Raw genomic sequence first — 17,969 nt, 5'->3', positions numbered from 1 at the left:
CGATTGTACTGGCAGGTTCGCATTTCCAGCGTCTTCTCGATGGTCGTTGCTTCGGAGACAAATTCTTGAGCTGCCAAGGGGGGCTTCCGCATCAACCCGGCAAAGAGCTCTTGTTTTACTCCTCGCATGAGGAAATGGACCTTTTCCTTGGTCATGGCAGGGTCAGCGTGGCGGAATAGTCAGGTCATTTGCTCCGCAAAGACGGTTACACTCTCGTTTGGGGAGTTGCATCCGTGTCTCCCGCAAGGCTGCGGCCCTTTCCTTTCGGACGACGCTTGTGGAAGTTTCCAAGAAAGCACTGCAAAAGATGTCCCAGGTTCGAAGAGTGGATTCCAGATTCTCGATCGTTAGTGTACTACATGCACCACTCGCTTGACAGGAAAAAAAGCAGCATAAATGCAGGACACGATGAACCGATGGGTGAGGCGTGAAATGAAGAATAGGACAAGGCATGAACACACAGAACACATGCAAACTCGTACGGCGTATTGTTTCTGTAATGGAAAGTTTGCCGAACCGACATTAATCTACCACAGAAAGCAGGTCGCACTGTGGACTTTAGACTGCACTGGTCCCGAAATTCAAGGGTTTTTAAGGACAGAATACAATTCCAGGACCTTCAAGGGCCTTGAAAACATGCTTTTAAAATTCAAGGGTTTTCAAGGGCCTGACAAACCCTGAGGGGGTGTTCCAATAAATGATTTTTAAATACGAGCTCATCGGTGGCACTGAGGGTGTTATAGAAGCTTTGAGAGCAGACTCATCAACTAAGGAAGGGGGAGGGGCAAATGTGTCCTCCCCCCACCGTATTGGGTCAAGCAGGGACAAGGAGGATACGTCCCCGTGGTTGACATATCGTAGCAGCCCCAATTACTATCTGCATTTGTCCTGGAGAGGTGTACTACATTACTGAAATGAACTGTGCATAAAAGCACTTCCGAAATTTCGTTACGAGAATGACAAAATTATTTTTTTTGCCTCCCTCTTCCCTCAGGGCAAATAGGGAACCAATGCCTACGTTCAAGAGGTAGTTTTGCCATAAATAATGCAGGCGTTTCTATCTTCAGAAACGTCAAACAATGGTCATCTGCTTACTGTTTTTGTTTTATCCGATGTTCATGTGAGGTAGCATGTAGTACACTGCACCCATGCTGTTTCCAACAATTTGTGCCTCAGCAGGTCACTTGTCTTGTACTGAGTGCACAACAATGGTACTTACAGATGCATATCATTTCCAAAACCACTGGTGGCTTGCCATTGCAAGCTTTGCATCTCTTACATGTCTCGTGAGCAGAGCTCGAGAGCATTGTCAAGCAAACACCTAGCTAGGTGTTTGCTTGACAATGCGTTACCTAGATTTCACTACAGTAAAACCATGATAACTCAAACTCTGTTATGTCAAAATCCTGCTTAATGAAGAATTTCTGTGGTCACATATTTTCTAACATAGATTTCACAGGAAAGTTCGAAGTAGCGACTGCACCATCCCGGCTAATTTAAAGATTTTAGGTGCTGTGTGGCAATGCCCAAACATGATTTCGCTGAAAATCTGGGGAAATGACTGCTTTGGAGCCACAAGGCAATGGCACATAGTGATGCCCATTGATAGGTGAAGCACCCCAGTCTCACTGCTGCCAGCGGGGAAAAAAAAAAAATGTAACAGTTGATGGTATGCCTTGCAGTCAGCTGACATGCACACCTGTGTAGATGTGCTTTATTGCAACATGGCAGTCACACATGGGCAGTATGTCACGTGCTACTTGTGGAATCACTATGTCATAATGCAACTAGTATATTTGCATACCTGCCAACTCTCCTGATTTGCCTGCGAGGCTCCAAAATTCCTTTGAACCCTCTCGATTGTATGGGCAAGACCATACATGCTCCGAAAAACGGACTAAACCCACTGTGAGAACAAGGTAGTGATAACTACAGACTGGATTTTAGGCAAATGCCCATTTTGTTCCTTGCATTCCTATTGCCCCATACTGATATATAAGCATGAATTTGAGTTGAAGTAAAGCTTTTAGAGTGTTTTATAGTGCCTATGAATGCTTATTTTTGGAATTTGTGCCTAAATGCCTATAAATGCTTATTTTCAAAACCGGCACCTATAGGAACACTATTTAACCTCAAAATTCGCTTTCAATCGCAGTTTGAGAGCGTTATTCATGTTACAAGGCAACAATGACTGTATGAAACTCTATCGGATTCAACCTAGTCCTCTAGTTCCGGAAAACAACCGCTAGCGGCAATGAAATAGGACGCACCGGCCACGATATGCTGCCACGCTGACATGACTCCAACGAATGGCGAATGGGGAACTGTGGAGAGCCGTCAGGGGAAAGGAGAGTCAAGAGCAAAAGAAAGAAAAATGTGATGTGCATGCAGCTTTTCTTTTGTCTGTAATCTACTTCTTCAGGTGTTCACCGACAGGGGCGAAACTGACCCTATGCGATCAGACCCGGCACACACGATGCATCCTTCCCTTTTGGTCTCTTAGCGGTCTGGCTATCTGCTCCTGTGCTGCCCTTCTCAGCCATGTCGAGAAGAAAGACACCCTGGAGTGTGTTGATCCGACAGTAGACTCTTCACTCACGATACTACAGAATAAGAGCAGCGACAGTGTTCTGTGAACTGTGTGGGAAAAAGGACAATTGCACGACTATGTTCAACTGCCTGTGCCTTTGTGCCATCATAAACAATACTATTTTAACAGCGAAGCTGTTGTAGCTCGCCATAGTTTGCCTGGTGTTGCAATAAACTATCATTATCATGCTGGCGCGCGCTCTCTCTTGGTCATCTTCATCTCCCCTAACATGTGCACCGGTCATCATGCCGGCACGCACTCTCTTCGTCGTCTTCTTCATCTCCCCTAACACGTAAGCCCAGTGGGCACTCTCCTGCTGCGGCGAATTCTCCTCTGTGGGATGCGGAAACACGGATGGCCGAGCGAATGTGTACAGAGACGGAAATAAATAGACAGAAAGAAAGAGAAAACGGACACAGAAAGGAAAAAAGAAAAGAAATAAAAAGATAGAAAGACAGAGAAGGAAAGAGAGAAATAGAAGTGAGAAATACAGAGAGAGAGAGAGAGAGAGTGAAAAATCATGTAGCACTAGTCCACGGTGTAAGAATATACTCAGGTGATGACACTCTTCCCCCAACGCATGGGAAACCGCAATCCACGCGCGTCCAGATAATGTTCGGTTTCTTATCAGATGACTTGGAGGGCGCTACGAAAAGCGGGGCAGTCGTCTCCATAGCAACGCACATGCTGCTGATAACGTGCATTTTTCTGTGCCATTTTGCTGGATAATGTGCATCCGGCAAGCGGCGTCGAGGGGCGAAATCGAGAGAGCAACAGGAGAGGGCACGGCGAGCGCGGCGGCGATGACGTAGCACCACCGTGCATCGGCTACATTTCGGCTATACTCGCGGGCGCTCTCCGCCTCAAGCCATTAGATGGCGCACCGCTCAACGGACCGACGACCGAACATTTTCTGGCCGCTTAGGCGAGCGCAGTGTCAACACCTGAATATTCTTACACCGTGCACTAGTCACATGATATCTTCCCACCAAAACTATGTGACATGTTCCCGGCAAAATCGCGTAGCACTAGTCACACGACATGTTCGTGCTAAACCCATGTCGTTTAAGCGAAGAAGGGACATAGGCTTGGGAGGGCAGCTTCTCCTTCCTCGGGAGTACTCGCTCTGCTGTTGCTTCCAGCCTTGCACCACTAGTGCAGGCTAGCTTCACTACTACCCCAATTTTTCGCACCACCAGTGTGCAACTGCCCCAATTTTTGCTTTGCTGTTGTAGATGGTCGCAAACTTTTTTTTACATTATTTGCATTTATGTAAAAATTTATTGTGCCTACATTTACGCCTTTCTCTCTCTTTCTGACGAGATGTGCCTACATTTACGCCTTTCTCTCTCTTTCTGACTTGCTATCTCTTTTTTGTGTCTGTATCTACATCTTTCTCTCTGTCTATTCTTTCTCAGTCTTTCTAACTCTTTGTCTTTATTCCCTTTCTGTCTCTCTATTTCTCTTTATATCTCTTTCTCTGTACTCTTTCTCTTGCCCATCAGAGTTATTTCATCCCACTCGAGACAAATCGATGCACATGTTCTGAGAGCAAAGCAGAAGGTGAAGAGGACGAAAAGAGCGTGTGCCGGTTCATGATAAGTTTTCTGTTCGATTTGCACAGACTATGGTCAGCTCAAACAGTTCTACTGTTAAAAAGCTCGAAGCTCAGACCTACACCATACATCATAGCCGGGTGGGCACAGATGCCCACTTGGTTATTCCCAATGCCAATGAGTTTGCCCATACCCGCGACGCGAACTGTTCCACCGTGACAGGCAATCGACCTCTAATTTGGGAGAAGGCATCCGGCAGCTTGATCCACTCCTCGCTTTAATGAAATTTGTAAACACTATCAATTGGCCAGGTGTACATTTTTGCTCTCGCACCCTGAACTCTCGAGGGCCCAGTCAATCTCCCTAAGAATGCTGCAAACGGGTACTTATCTGTTGCCTTTAGTCTACAGTAAATTTATTGATGGCTTAAAGCCGCAAAGCCCTTAATGTGACAACAGACGATGAACGTTACCTCACGTGCTCTGGCAATGCATAGCGCTGCACGATGGCGAGCCTCTCAGCAGAGATTATGCCTGGAGGATGGCAATCATCAGCTCAGACCAGGAGATCCAAATACGGGCTGTCCTGGAGAGGCTCGCCCTTCCAGTCTCCACGTGGGTGCGGCCCGCAGCCGGTCCTCCCTCTCAAGGGTAATCGGCTCCTCTGGACAATTTATGAAAAACTTCATTGACTGACTGATTGATTGTCCAGTGCAGTTTTAGTGTCACTGCTTTTTACTTTCAGTGTCTTTTTCTGTCAATATTTCATAAAGAAGGGAGGAACCCTTTATCTGGGATAGCCTGAAGCTTTGTGTGTGGCAGCTCCATTATGTTATTTATGTTGTGTGTCGTGATTATGTTTTCATTTTATGTCACAGTACAACAGAAACAATCTACATTTCACCTGCTTTTGCTTGCTTCTTACCATTCAAAACGAACTGCAGGGGCTATGTACATGGATTAAACAGGTCGAAGACAGCCTACAGATCCTCAAAGAAAATGAAAAAGCTATCTCACAGCTGACGAAAACAGTACGGGAACTGGGCGCAACTGTTCAAAAACAACAGGAAAGGCTTGTTAGCTTCGAAGATAGGAGCCGAAGGAACAACTTAATGGTATTTGGCCTACCAGAGGAACCGAATGAAACACCACAAGACCTGCGCAGTAAAGTGCTAAATGATGTAATGGAAAAGAAGCTGCATGTTACGCTAAACACTGTCGAACGCTTGCACACAATAGGAAAAAAGCAGACCACGAGGCCTCGCCCTGTTGTTCTAAGATTATATGATTACAGGGAAAAAGTGCAGCTCTACAAAAATTGTAAGAATCTGAAAGGAACTGGTATTTCAGTCTCAGATAACTTTTCCAAGGAAACCTTGGCTAAACCACGGCCGGGCTAGACCGCACGCGCGCGCTTCTTTCCTTACGGCCTTCTCACCCATCGCGAAAGCAATGGGAGAGTTTCTCAGTATGTTTCGCCGCCCGTCGGCGGTAGGGGCGCTGCGACCCTGACCGTGCATCTGCTGCGCCTAACCTAACCTAACCTAACCTAGCTCGATGTAAAACCGCGGAATGGGGGTTCTCGACGGAGAAAGGGGAGGGGGATTATTCAAGAAGTCAGGGGTAGAGGGAGGATCGTCTCCTTTAAAAAAAACTAATGTTATCAGACGGCTCTCCGCATAATGTCGGTATGCATGTGCTCGTGGATAACAACGTTTATAGAACCAGGTCAGTTGCAAAACTAAGCGATGTTGCGCGGCGCCGCCGCCATCAGCGACAGATGTGGCGCTGCTGTCGCATCAGGATTCACTCGCTCCACTCTCTTCAGCCAGCGTTGCGGCGCGTCAGTATGGTCGGGCTGCCTTAGAACGCGTAGTTATAAAGCGAGATTCAGTAACGAAGAACAATGTACATGCTGCGGGGGAACTAAGGAAACGATGGAACATGTACTGCTTGAATGTGGCGATATTCACCGAGGTATACGTGTGTGCACGAGTCTACATGAAGCCTTGGGTTTTAGGGACAACAATGGAAAGCTGAACACGTCCGCGATAGAAATAAGTAAGAGACGGTTAGAGTATTGGTGGCAGAAAAGTAGAGATAAAGTACAAAAATAAATATTGGGGAAAAATAAGGTCATTCTACCTTAAGAGGCAGAGAGATGAACCGTGAATTTATATTTTTTTGGTATAATAACATAGATTTAATCAGCGTAGATAAGGTGTTAAGCCAACTTGAAACAAGGAAGTTTTTTTTTTTTTCTTCGAGCCTGGTGACAGACGTGTCACCGTCCCGTTATAAAGGGGACGCTCATAGCATCCATCCATCCATCCGTGGAGGCTGCTTAATTCTGCGTGAGCAGTTTTGCGCTTTCTATTGTGCTTCGGATGTGCTGCGTGTCTTCACCGTGCCGACATGGGTTCCCGGCTGTACGAGCGGTTACAGGAATTCTGTGGGAAAATTGTAGCGCAAAACAACACAAGGACCGACAAAGAACACGGGATGTATTCTTTGTCCCACAGAAGTCATTTTCCCACAGAAGTCATGAACCAACTAGCCCAAGAAAATGTTTTGCTAGGTTACAGGAAATCCGAGACACCACGACATTCCTTTTGGGCGTAGGGTTCTTCAATGAAGGGAGTCGGGGAGGGAGGTGGGGGGGGGGGATTGTTTCTTCATTGTTTCGGCCTCTTCAGCTGGCTACGTGCTGCTCGCAACACTTTCCCCTGCTGGAGAATGTACCCGTAAAAGTTGTCGCGCAGCGCACAGAAGTACAGTCAAAGTAACCAAAGCCCTTCGCAGCCACCGCTGTACCACCGCAACATTGCTTCGTGCGTGGTATTCGTGAGATGTTCGTGTTCTGGAGCGTGACGCGCGGTGTCGGGTGTGCGTTGGATCACAAAAATCTCTAACTGGACGGTCCGGAATACATCCTGGACATATAGCTGTCCCGACAGGGACGGCTCGGGACGCTGTATGAGAAGTCGCGACAGTCCCACGAAATTCAAGAAAGTTCGTAACCTGTTTGTGCCCCGCGTGACCCTGACCAGCGAGCGGCGTGGAATCGCGCCATTTCTCGATCTCATGTATGTGATATGCACTTTCATGAGGAAGATATCCTGAAGACTTTCGCTCACACGGTCAATGGTAAGAATTAGGGCTGCAATCGCCAGCGGAAAAGAGCCTCGTCGAAGGATGCGCCCTAAAGATATTCTTGAACTTGCCTTGATTTGAGTGATCCTAAAAATTGTGCGGTAAATAATCTTTTACAATTAATTAGAGCTGTTTTGATAAGGTTTAATGCCTGAGACTGTAAATAAGTTGTGCCGTTTGTGTGCACCACACCATACATGCAATATCTGAAAAATTGTTTTTCTGCATTGCGTGCGTAAAATAAATACAATTTTTCTTTATGTAGCAGGACTGAAATTGTGGCGTGCAGTACACAAACAGCGATTTTACCACTCAATAACTGCAAGTAACGACAGCCGCGATACATAGTGAAAACTCCTCACTTCAAAAAAGTTAAAGTGAAGAATTATCGGAAAGAAAACAGCGCAAAAAAAAAAAGACGGAGCACCAGAAAAAAGGATTACACTAACAACCGCGCTGACTTGCAACAAAGATTTATTCGTTAACACCGCGCAATACTTGCACAGTCCAAAACGAAAAGACAGAAGTACCAACACGCCGAAGCATCCACTATGCTAAAGAATTTACGCTACGGGAATGCGGCATTTAGTTAATTCCTTATAGGGTAATAGACCGATTCATATGTTACGCTATCAAGCATCAGTTATCGTGGGCAGTCTATAAGCCATAGCTTAACTGACTTTACCTTTCCACTGCTAAATATTACTCAGTTTTACGTTGCAGTGGCAGCGCAACGGAAAATCTCGATAATTACAGAAGCAACGGAGCCCTTTCTGAACGGCTGCCGCGGCGTCTTGCCACGCAGACTATTCTAGGGACCGTACGCAGACTACGTGTTTTCGTCTGCTAGCGGAAGCTTGTTGCGCCGCCAGCGCCACCAAACCGGAAGCTGCCCCGGCGCCGCGCGACGGGTTGGCTGACGCGGGGAGCTTTGCAACTTACCTGGTTCTATAAACGTTGGTGGATAATACAAGCTTAAACTCAGTAAAACTGCGGAAGAATCGACTAACGAGGCATAATGCAGGAGGGTAGCGAATTGGGCGAGTTGGAAATTGCTCATGATGGTTAGCGCAAACGCAACACGGACGAAAAGAAGAAAAAACGACGACACAAGCGCTATCTAACAACTGAATGTTTATTGGAAAAATCACAAATATATATGTATAAGAAAGAGAAAAAACAACAAACCCGCACATGCGCCAAAGATAATTGACAGATAAAAAAGTGTATGATAACAAAACTACGCCCTTTCTAGGAAAGACACTTCCTCATCAATCAAAGCGATAGAAGGGCAGCTCACGCAGTTCTCTTTCTTAGACATATATATTTGCGATTTTTCCAATAAACATTCAGTTGTTAGATAGCGCTCAATTGTGTCGTCGTTTTTTCTTCTTTTCGTCCGTGTTGCGTTTGCGCTAACCATCATGAGGCATAATGCAGGAGGCATGAAGCACTGGCAACGATCAGAGAGAGAGAGATAAATAACGCTGCACCTGTTCTGCAAGCAGAGAGCACCAAATACCTTTGGCCCTTGGTCTCGTTGGACAATGAGGCCGCAATTGAGAGAGCTCGCCTTGCCTTTGCTAGCTATTTTCTATTTCTTTATTTTTCCAAATACATTTGGAGTGGTTTTCAGGGCTAAAAGCTGCGGTCTGCAGCTTGACAGCTCTTTGAAGCACGTACGTGAGTCGTATCTCTAATGGTTGAAAATAACTACGTACAGGGAGAAAGAAAGTAAAAAAAACAAGAGAGGACTCTTGCTGCTGAATAACCCCTTCGGACGGCACGCCCCGAGAGTGGCACCTGGTGTTAACACCACCTGGAAACATTAATTCCAGGGACCCCGAGCTCTTTTGCGGTCCTTTTGTTAGCGTCAGGATGGCTGGGCCGTAAAATAAGACACAATAGAAAACGCAACGCACGACACACAGTTAAAAGGGAAAAAGAAGTTTACATTTAATTATCAACAACTTGGTTACAATGCAAAACTCATAACACAAAGTCGCATACGCATATTCGCTCAAATCCTACTGCTAACAATGCACAACTGCTCAAATCGCTCGCACTTTTCAGACTCTCCTCGTCGCTTATTATTATTACAGACCTCGGATTTGACTCTTGCACTGCGCTACTGACGACCAACAACAGGCAGCATCAGCTGTACAAGCTACTGCGAGCACAAGACAGGAACGAACTACACAACCCGAGGCCTGAGTTTCTAGCTCTTTTGGACAAGATAGCGGTCATTTTCGATAAGGCCTCTGAACACCTGCCACGCAGGAATGTGCTAGGAGTTTTGGAAACAGCAGTCCAGCCCTACTTGCAACGCGCTCCCACCTTAAGTTGCCCTGAAGGCGTTGACGACAGCCACTCCCGACGATCTGCAGATCTCATAGCCGAAAAATTCCTAAGACTTCTCGTCAATCACACAAACCAACTGACTGACGCGAACGACAAGCCTTCCACCTGCGCACACAAGCCGACTAGGAAGCATTTTAGGTTGTGAACGAGACATTTGTGAAGTCCGGCAAAGTTTTCACTTGAAAGCGTTCAACTATTTGCGAGTGCTTACGAGCAATAAATATTTATTTCCAGACCTCAGATGTCTACACGTTTGATGGCGGAGCGCTGTACTCCCGGCTCTTGCATTTATACGTTTTTTGATAAGCTTAAGCTCGATGCACATTGCGCATATAAGAAGTCAGAATAAACCATTTGTGCGTCTTCAACGATTAGGCAACTTGTTTTTCAACTCGCGGTGAGGAAGAAGCGCGCCCGAACTCATGTGCTGGCGTTGCGCGCGCTGCACGGAGCGGCGGAGGAGGGTCAGGATCGCAGCACCCCCCTCAAAGCAGCGGCGAGAGGCATGTACTACACCCGATGCGAAGGCCGTAAGAAGCGAGCGCGCGCGTGCGGTCTAGCCCAACCGTGGCTAAACGTAAGCTGCTTTGGAACTCCGCTGCGAAGAAAAGGGAGAAGGAACAGCGCATGCGTCTTGACTACGACAAAATATACATTAATAATGAAGCGTTTTCTTGGGACTCCACAAAAAACCGCCGAGTCAAGGTTAAACGTAGCACACACCCGTCAGCGCAAAGAGGCCATGATTGAAGGTGTGCGCCTAACAAAAGAGACAGCTTCCGTCTCGTCAATTTAAATGCTAGAAGCCTGGTAAATAAAACTGGCGACCTGGAATACACCCTAGCCAATTATATATAAAACTGGCGACCTGGAATACACCCTAGCCAATTATGACCCACACATTGTCACAGTTGTGGCTAAATCCTGATATTCGATACAATGAGTTAGCACCACCTGGTTATAAGATCATGCGGAATGATAGTGAATCCCGAGGAGGTGGCGTTGCCATAGTTAGAGATTATGTTGAATGCATCCGTTTGCAAGGAATCCAAAACCACGAGAGTGTATGGTGCAACGTCAGGATTGGCAATGCCTTTGTTCTCCTCGGGGCTATCTACAGAGTGCCTAATAAATCGGCTTCATACTTGCAAGATATAAAAAGTTATTTAGATCAACACAAGCCGCGACATGGTTGTATTATTCTTTCGGGAGACTTCAACTTACCAGATATTGACTGGGATTCTTTACTGTAGGTTCACAAGAGGGCCCAGAGTGTGACGCTCTCATTGATATAGCTTTTGTGCATGACTTAAAGGGACCCTCTAACACTTTTCCTGACCTCATTGTTTTACAGTTTTTACTTTCGGGTTGCGTAGACTGGAGGCTGAAGAGATTAGTGCAGCAAGAACGGCAGCGGTAGGGGCACGCAGTCCGAAGTTATTCAGCCTAGAACACTCAAAATACAATAAAATGGAGGCCTACCCTCAACTCGATTTTTGCGGGGTCACCTGACCACGTTTCACTCACCCTGTGACGTCTGATGGCGCCCCAATGAAATGAACTGAAAGATCCTACGTACGGGAAGCTTGCATACAATGTTGGCCGTTCTTTCCAACGTATTGATGACGCCGTTGCGATAGTAACAAACAATGTGGTGCATTAAGAGTGAACTGCGCGTGTGAAACGAGGCAGATCATGAACGCCTCTACATTTTTTCTAGTTTTAGTCGTGTTTCTTGTTGCGACGGCGTCTATATCAACGCTCTTACATTTTTTTCCCTTCAGTTTCTACAAACAACGGCGCCTGGAGCGTCCCGAGCGCGTTTCCCTCCAGCGCCGTGGCGTTCGGCGCATTCTTTGCCGGGCGCTGCAGTAACGTTACATTTATCCAATCATAGGCCAGCGCTCATCTTCGTCATTTCTGCCCGCAATAGTTCTGGCAAGCGCCACTACGCGTTGATGCGGTCAGCAGCGATGTAGGCGCTTCAAAAAAAGTGTTGGAGGGCCCCTTTAAAGCAAATAGTTCATCAATACACACGAACGGCAGGCTCAGCAAAGTCTATCCTAGATTTAGTATTTCTGCCCGGGTGCTTTGATAATTATGAATTAGCAGTTGACAAGGGAATATCGGATCACGAGCTAGTATTCGTTCAAATAAAACACGTAGCTGTGCGTACTAAACTTGAGGAACGCCTCGTTTACGTGCCTAATTTCTCGAAAGCAGATGACACTAGCATAATCGATTATTTTTCATATTCATTAGATAATTTCAGCATTGAGACTGACGTTAAAGTAATGCGGGTTAAATTTAAAGAAATCATCTTCCATAGCATTGACAGCTTCATACCTGTTACAAAGAAAAGGGCGAACAAACGGAACCCCTGGATTACCCATGATATCATACACCTCAAGCGGAGGATCAGTCGCGAAAGAAAGAAAAGAGAAGCCCTCAAAGAGGAGTTTTATGGGTTATATTGAAAAGGGCATGACGTTCGAGAACAAGACAAATGAAGCGATGAGCTGGAAAGCTCTGTCCATTCTGCAGAACTCCGCAGAGATGCCCGAAATTTCCTCGAGTGTGGGAGGTCTGGGAACTACGACTGCCGAAGCCTTCACAATTCGCAAGGCAGATTTCGTGCGCTCCTGCGGCTAGTGCAAGCAGTTCAAGAAACTGTAGAGCAGTAGGATATCTGATGCAACAGAGCATGGCATGCTTACAGCCGGAATCTCTTGAAAAATTGACTTTTTGCACAATGACATGTCAGGAAATTAACTGTAAACTATGCCACACAAACTTATTACATTTAATTTTCATTTACTGATACCCTCAAGACCAAAGACATCGCAGAGGGGAGTGAGTAAAGAAATAGAAGTAAAAGCAAACAAGAATTGCAGCACACAATAAATAAAGAAAAAGTTCTTCGGCACTATAGACTGTATATACTAGCAGAGGTGTGATATATGGAAATAATGCTATAACAAATAGCTTTTTTCGTCCTTTCGGCTGTTTATACATATTTCGAAAAGTACATGTGGTGCACGGAGTTCGTTATGATCTTTATCTAGGTTAGTGTATTTAAAACAAAGATAATTCATTTGGCTCTCTTCCCCTATTTCTCTTGCCGTGGCAAAGTGCTACCATTCTGAAGACAGGTGCTACATATCCAGAAAGGTGCACGATTGGGTTTGATGGTAGAGCATGGTTTAAGTTTTAATAGAGAGCGCAATAAAAACAAGAGAGCGTTCTATTCTCTGTCTCCTCTGTTCTTATTGCGCTCCCTGTTGAAACTGAACTCATGCTGCCGTCCCCATTATTTCGGGACATGTGCATGTCGCGCTATCTCCTGGCGGCGGCAGGGAGCCCTGCAGTAACTGAATGGAAGCATGGACACACATAGGCGTGCGCAGGGTTCCCCATCAGGGGGGGGGGCGAAGGTTCATCGCAGCGCCCCCCCCCCCACCCTACTATGTCAATGTATGGGGCAGATTTTGCACCCCCCTCTTAGGTGATTAGGGGGGGCGGCCGCCCCCCCTGCCCCCCTGTGCGCACGCCTATGTGGACACACACACAAAAATAATATCTCACGAACAAAATATGGTACTGAAAACGACTGTCGGTTTCAGATACTAGGGAACCACTTGAACAATTTAGGCGTAATTCCAATAACGTGCCGCAAAGCGCCTACCTTCCCAGGCCATTTGAAGATTGTACCATGCAGCCTGTGAGAGCCGCCTAAATTCAGACCCACTTTGGCTTCTTTCGACTTCGATTACGAAGCTCAAAGAAGAGGTTTCAAAAATGACTCCCGGTTTTAGATTGGCTGAGAAGCGCTTGTTCAATTGATAGGCTGCTTTATTGTGTAGCTAACGCCATGTAACTTCCTCGGTCGCGTTTGTCGGCCTTATTCTTGTTGTTTCCAAAGTCCACATCTGTTCCTTCATTGTATCAGATTATGTCGGAACAGCTCGCGGTGCTGAAAAATTTTTGAATACAATGCTCGGGAGCGTGTGCGGCGGAGCGAGGCGAAGAGGGTGCTTCAATGCCTCAGTAAGTCAGTCTCACCACTGGTGCGTTTAGTGGCAGCTCCCTTAACTCCATCAATGTCCCCAATTCCTGGCCATGAAATCACCTTTTTCTGCTTCAATATCTGCTACGAAACGCCCTTGAGGATTCCCACTGTATTTGTTGAAAAAATATGCATAGTATACCGCTGCCGAATAACTGTTCATCGTACCCAGTATGTCCGGTCACCTGTTACCACAGTGAGACCCTTTACCGTAAGAATTACCGTAGATTAAAGCATACTTGTTAGCGTACCGTGTGCCAACAAAACGTAGATATTTGCTACTTAAAACGCCTTGCTGTCGATTCCATGTTCGGGCAACACGACCTAGATTATTGGCCCGGGCCTCTGTCGGGCCCGATCTGAGGTCGGGCCGGGCCGGGGATGTGAAATTTTTTTCTCGGGTTCGGGCCGGGCCGCACACCAACGTTGCACCGAATATCAACATGATTCCACTCCACACGTGAAGTCAGTCTTGCCTCGAAACTTTCTGCTCACCTTTATCTTTCCTGCTCAAATAAGTGCTTCAGAGTGCTGGTACTGCAATCAGCTCGGTTCTCCGCAGCGCCAGATATCCGACTCCGCAGATCCATCAGGGGAACTGGAGAGGGCACCTGCATAAATAAATAAAAGATCTTTCCCTAATTCTTACACCGCGAAAGGTGCCGGACTTTTCGGCGCGCATCGTACTAACGCGCACTCCAACCTTTTAGTCAATATCCCGGGGGAATGCCGTCAGCTTATCAACAAAGTGAGAGAGCTCATACATGTTGACTCGTCGTCGAGCCGCAGTTTTCGTGTATAGCGGTCTTAGAATGGCTCTGTATAACGCAATCTAAATCGAAATAATCAAACTGCGTGACAAATGCTCGATTAGGCGACCTCAAACGCCCGCCGAGTGTCGAAAAAAAGGATCGCGTTTCAACCGCCGTGCACCTCAGTAGATTAACCCGGCAAACGCTCTGGCGTTAAACACTTCTACATCAGACGACATCGCCTCCTCATTTCAGCCCTCAACGCGCCTTTAATTGCGGCTATCATTTTCCGATACGGCAAAATCGTGAAAGAAAAACGAAGGACCTACCTCGCATTCAACTGCCATCTTTCCCGCGCTGACGATTTGCCGAGCCTCTGAGCAAAACAAAAACGTTGCCCGAGCCGTTAACCTAGGGAAAACAGAGCGATTCACAGAAGCACCTAGAAAGTACCTAAAGTTTGAAGAAGAGAGATCCCTAACACTGCAAATTGTACCTTTTTTTCTTTTTTCGCGCATGCGCAGAACGGGGATCAGAGCGCGCGTGAATGTCAGGTCCAAAAACGAGCGACGGCAGCCATATTGAATAAAGCTCATTTCCGTTTCCTGTTGTACAACGGCATCTCTTGGTCGGCTACTTTAGTTCACAACGCCACCGCTACCCTTATTTTCGTTGCACTGTCAAAGGTACAGTTTCCCTTCTCTAAGTGTATGGGTGTTCTCTGGCGCCACCATATCAACACCAACGCTCGAGAGTGCGCTTGCGGCCGATTGCGCCGATTTCCGCGTCGTGTTAAAGCCCCCAAAACTTCGTTTACGTCGTGTATCTCGTAGTTGTCATAGTGTCCCGTTGTGTGTGTGTGTTCTTTTTTTTTTCTGTTGCCACGTACCACTCGACTTCATGTGACAGCCGTCTTTTCTTTCTAGCTGAAAACTTCAGTGCAAATAGTGCAAACCAGGTCGTCGGACGGCAAAGAAGAGATGAGACAAGCACTGGAAGTTATGTACTTAACTTGGCGCAACCGAAGTTTTTTTTTTTTTTTCGTCTTTTTAACGGCGATAAAATTTCGTGTGCCGTGTATCTTTCGTTTTGATTGAAGCTGTCTGGTGACGTCTCACACACATTCGCCGCTGTACAGTGTACTAGAAGGGGGCAGTGGGCTCACTGCCGTATCCCTGCGCCGCGCCGCCATGGCCCTCTCCGCGTCGACAGCCTGGGCGCCCGCCAGGGGCGCTGCCGCCAGTTTCTCCTGAAAACTTCTCTTGCGGGGAGCGAAGCGCGTCCCCTGGTCGGGGTTACGCTGGTTACGATGTAGTTCCGGGGGGGTTCAACAAACGCGGAGTTGAAGGTGGTAAGAGGGCCACCACAATGACACTTAAAAGAGACCACAAAAAAAAAATGGAGGAAGGAGGAGGTCGAGCCTTTTATTCTTTTAAGCTGATTCCCCCAGCTGCAGCGCATGTTCACGCCATTCATTCGTTTGAAGGACCTTTGTCGATCGGCACCACGCGTACCGCTTTGCTGCACTTACGTATGCTTGTTTTTCTGAAGGATCGGCATTTGTGTCCGTCCGCAAACTGCAACTGTCTCAAAGACGGTCCACCGCTGCATCTGAACGGGAGGGACGCGCTACAGCCTCCGGCGGTCGTGCACATGGGGCATGCAGCGTACGTGCAGAGAAATAGCTGGGGCAGCGTTTGACAACAAAAACAGCTGGACCCAACGAAGCTAGGAGTCATCGCGTAGTCAAATGCGGTAACAATAAAAGCAAAAAAAAAAAAAAAACAGGAGGGTGGTGACAGCAAAACTATACTCGTGTGCAGAAAAAGCTAGGAGATGTAGGGGAGACTGAAGTAGCTGTCATTAGGAAGCGGCCGAGACCCGTAGGGATTGGGCTCCTTTTGGGATGCTCCAGTGCCTGTTAGATCAACGTCGTCGTCGGCTGTTTATTGGTCGTGACCATTTCTGCATTGTTAATCATGGCAAGCATTTGCGCATACATAGGCCGGGGTTTGTGTAAATAAAATCAGATCAGAGGTCTATCAGGCCAGGAGGAGGAGCAAATCTGCCTGCTCATTGCCGGGTGTGCGGCTGTTCTCCTGATCTGAAAGGCACGCAAATTACTGGTAAGGGAACCACGCAATTAGTACGAACGTTAAGTGATTGAAGCGCAAATCTGGAAACATATGGTTCGAACAAATGCATTAGTGTATCTGTCACTATCAAAGAAAGAGATTGCTTATTTAAAAAAAAATGTGGTTGTCATTCTCTCTTATTGTGAATCACACGTGTTTTATGTACGACGCATGCGCGCTTGGCTTATCAGGGAACGTTATGTGGTTTCATTAAACCTGTTGCTAGTTCCAGCGAGTGTCTTCTCTTCTTGTGTAGGCGTCCGTAAGCTGGTTTTTTCGTTTCTTCAAGTATGTATACCAACAAGCCCAGCAGCAGATTCTCCTATTACACAGACCAGCTCATATATGCGAAAAAAAAAGAAAAAAAAGTGAAGCGTTGTTGCGGGGCTTGAAAGGCGAGAGTGAAGTCGCTATGATCGTTACAGCGGCGAAAGGGCATTGAAAATCGTATCGATCAGCAGGACAAAAACAAAAAAAAAAAACTTCAACCCCCAACTACACGCCCTATCTGTTACTGCAGCGGCTATGTGGAGGAGCATTCATCTATGCAATAGCCGCTTTAAGCATCGCCCACCCTTCGTAAATCAGTCACAACGACAGTAATTTAGTCCACAACTCACAGAAAAGTTGCATCAAAAAGCTCCGTGTGTTGCGCACCGTAACTTTTACTTTTCTTGCGCGCAAAACAGCAACGCGCGCTAGCCGCGCCCAGCAATCCGCCGGAAAGTTTCAGGTGACGCTGCGAGCCGCGCCGCCTGTCGGCGGCGACATGAAGTGCGTCACGCTCCGCCGCTCAGTGAGCGCTCTACAAACTTCTAGAACACTGTAGCCGCTGCAAGCTGCAATCGACATTGTTCTGCTTATGGCACTCTGCGCTGAAATACGGCAGCAATGAGCTGAAAAAGAACGTGGATACAGGTGTCTCGTCATTGCAAGTCGAAGCACCGCGCGACCACGACCTACGCACTTTGCCTCGAGCTGCGAGTCTGTCGAGTGACCCTTGTGCCAGCGAACGGAGAAACTTTATTCGTTGTGCATTATTGGTAAGGCGTGCCTAGTAAAAACCATGCATAAACAGGTGGAAATGTTAACTGCTATCAATCGGGCCAGCTGCACAGGCAACGCTAACGCTAACACACGGCTTCACGCATCAAAACACAGCTGATGTTCCCTGAACAGCGCATAGCTGGCTTAGGTCGGTAGATTAAAACTGATTACTACCGCCAAATATAGCGAGCGTCTCGGGGTCTGGCAACGTTCGTTTTGTTCCATCATGGCGGAACCCATGCGGTTATAGGTTTCAATTACAGTGTAGGAGAGTGTACTAGAACAGGGGAGTGCCCGGAACGAGCTTCAA

The 17,969-nt window shown here is 47.0% G+C and overlaps 1 long non-coding RNA gene across 1 annotated transcript; it reads right to left on the bottom strand.

The window, feature by feature from the left end:
- Nucleotides 1-234: 234 nt before the first annotated feature.
- LOC119377651 (uncharacterized) lies at nt 235-15,016 on the bottom strand. The gene is made up of 5 exons (XR_005180840.2): nt 14,974-15,016; nt 14,807-14,888; nt 14,221-14,336; nt 4,619-4,809; nt 235-298 (listed from the first exon to the last, which is right to left on the bottom strand). It is a non-coding gene; the product is annotated as an uncharacterized LOC119377651 (long non-coding RNA).
- Nucleotides 15,017-17,969: the final 2,953 nt, after the last annotated feature.

The sequence above is a fragment of the Rhipicephalus sanguineus genome, unplaced genomic scaffold (assembly GCF_013339695.2).
Source record: "Rhipicephalus sanguineus isolate Rsan-2018 unplaced genomic scaffold, BIME_Rsan_1.4 Seq5300, whole genome shotgun sequence".
In the NCBI taxonomy this organism is placed as follows: domain Eukaryota; kingdom Metazoa; phylum Arthropoda; class Arachnida; order Ixodida; family Ixodidae; genus Rhipicephalus; species Rhipicephalus sanguineus.
Note: the sequence above shows the minus strand (reverse complement) of the source record. Positions and strands in the feature narration are given on the sequence as shown.